Consider the following 3,205-nt stretch of genomic DNA (forward strand, 5'->3'; position numbering starts at 1 on the left):
CTTTCATACTTTTAAACTTATTTATTCCTAAAATATTTTTAATCAAACTCTCTCTAAATAACAAAAATAAAATAATACAATATATGAATAATAATTACTAACTAAAACATACAAACAAGTAAATATAATACTAAACATATATATATATTTATTTATTTTTTAATTATTATAGTGCGAATCTGCAGATCCGCGGATCGAATACGTAGATGTAGAGCAGATATCCACGATCCGATCCGCAAATGGTGCGGATCGGATCCGATCCGATCCGATCAATTTGCGGATCGGATCGTATCCGCAATTTTCGGATCGGATGTGGATATTTACCACGGATCTGCGGATACGATCCGATCCATGGACACCCCTAGATATTAACACATAACTTTCAAATTGATGTTCTAACATAAACATAATTGACAAGTAGAACTCTTCTCAGATTTAGTTTTGCATAGCTTATTAGCAAGATTTTGACTTTTAGCATAATGCATAAGTACCAACAAATTGTGTAATTCTTTTCATTTTGACATCACAAAATACTTTCATGTACTTGAGTTTCCCGCAGAGGCCAGCCAAAGCATCTTATCCTCTGGATGCAACGTCCTCAACCTTGGCGGCATCAAACAAAATCATCGTCTCAACAGATATAAACTCGCACAACTTCTTTAACGAACAAGCATCAGTCAATATAGCTGAATGACCCCACTAGTAGCTAGTTTCCGAACCTCCCCAACACACTTGTGATTTGGAATTGTTTTACATAAAAACCTATGCAGTCAAGAAGAGTGAGGAGATTACTTACACTCCATATAGACGCACGTACCGGTCAACAGGCAACGGGTACCAAGCATATGTATATTTCTTGTTGGCTTCCTGACTATAGCTATTGTAACCTCATCCATGAATTTGACTATCCGTCGTTGAAATAAGCGTGTGAGAATGCCCATTAGCAACAAATTTTACGCCTTTTGGAACAACCAAAACTGGGATGATGCGGAAAAATGTACGAGTCATTAGCAACTCACGAGAACAACCCAGTTTAAGTTGGGGGCCAAGGCCTAACTGCCTGGATTGACCGCCACCCCAAGCATAAAGTACCCCCTTCTTGAGTCAGAGCACATGTGTATACACCGGTAATATGAACTTCCGAACTTTCACCACTTGCCATGGTTACTGATTACAACCTTCTCTGTAAGTTATTTGCTATTCTAGAATGAAGGGTTGTGGCAAGAGGAAGAAGAAGATGGATTCCAATGTTGTTTTAGGGGTTATAGCAATTTTCTATCGTCGTTTTTGTCCTAATTCACGCAGAGACTAATTTGTCGTATATCCACGTGTCACATAACCGCTGAGTCATCAGCTTAATGTGATACATTGGACTTTACTGTTAGAGTTTAACAGAGTAATCTAACGGAAAGACTATACTGTCTGACACTAGAAAATATTAAGGATTAGTTGAGTAATTAATTTTTGTTAGGGATCAAAATGTCTACTTCAAAATTTTTTGGAGACCAATTTAAATAAGGTGGATACTACAATGAAGATTTTATAATTGTCTTCATGTGAATATATTTCTTTTTGACTCTTGGATGATGAATTGTATGGTTAGATTTTAATATTTATAAAAGTATTGTTTTTTGTTTAAAGTGTGGCTAAATAAATAAACCACACTTTTAAACAAAGCATCTTCATGAGAAGATATTTTTGCCATCTTCATTTGAGTAGTTTTGCCTTTAAACTCTTTAGCTTTATAGGATTTCAACATCGCAACCATAATACATGAATATGATTTCCAAGCTTGCACCACAATCTTTAAAAGAAATTTCAACATCTTAACAGCCCATTTTTCATTATGCACAGTTCACTTTCAACATGGTTCTACCATCTTATGAAATAATTCAATGTTGCACCATATACTTTTTTTTGGAAAAGTACCATGTCTGTATCTTATTGGATAGTTTTTTTTTATAATTGTCAGATTGGAGAATTCTTTTTAATCATATGCTGTTTTTGGTTGTCATCCAAAAACATATTCTATTTTTTGTTTTAGTTCTTCCAAATTAATGGAGAACAGGACACAAGGCCCAAAGCCAACAAATACAAACTCCACAAGGCAAAGTACTGAACAATATAATTCTCCAAACCCAAAAGAAGATAGACAATTCTTCTTTTGTTTTATCTTTTGTGGGTGGTCTGGGGCGGGACATAATAAATCTTCTTGATGGAAAGAAAAAGAACTCGAACAGTTCTTTGACAAATAATGGGCTTTTCTCTGGTGATGAGCAATTTATTCTTCTTTACGTGATGAAATGATATGGGTTTTCCTACTCCTTGATGTTATGTCTATTCCATGGGTTGAGCACAGACAGCTTCTCTGTGATAACAGATATGTTAATCAATTCTCTAGATCCTCAATCTATGAGGACGCCAAGACTGAAATATTATCTATTGAATATAGATTATCTAGACTATGAATTAATTGTATATAGATTATCTAGGCACTGACCCAATTGCATATAGATGATCTAAGTATTGAATCAAATGCAAAGATATTATCTAAGCATTGTTCTTCGCATTGACACTATATTATCCATAGTAAGACAAGACTTGCTTACATATTTCATCATTGTACAATGAACGATATGTTTATACAAGTACACTGCGATTCCTTCCTAACATTGAATACTGAGAAAATTTTAACTCAATTTTGTCTTCTTTTTTGCGATACTAACTTGAGATTGAATAAGTTTTGAGGTAATGTATTCTGACAACTAAATATTTGAATAGTTGATTGAAAATTGACTAATTTCTTGATCATAAGGAAACTAATTAGTAATCAATTGGTCTGGTAGAATCCAGACCTCATGATACAATGAATTCAAGGATATCATTTATTCTTATATTGAGCATGTTATAGTAATATTAATCCTATACATCCTTCTATCATAATCAGCTTATCAAATAAGTGAGAATTCTATCTTACTAAAGAATTACAAGATTTTTTGGGTTTTAATATCATATACTACTAGAAAATATAAAATTACATACGAATTTTTAAGATAAAATTTGCTGTCGAAAATACTCATGAATTTTCTTTCGGTAAAATAATTAAATTTTTTTTCAAATATTTATCGACAGACTATAAAATCTTCTGATAATTCTGTCGATAAAATTAAAATTTTGATTTTAGAGTTATTACCAATAAAAAATT

This window comes from Arachis hypogaea, chromosome 11 (genome assembly GCF_003086295.3).
Source record: "Arachis hypogaea cultivar Tifrunner chromosome 11, arahy.Tifrunner.gnm2.J5K5, whole genome shotgun sequence".
In the NCBI taxonomy this organism is placed as follows: domain Eukaryota; kingdom Viridiplantae; phylum Streptophyta; class Magnoliopsida; order Fabales; family Fabaceae; genus Arachis; species Arachis hypogaea.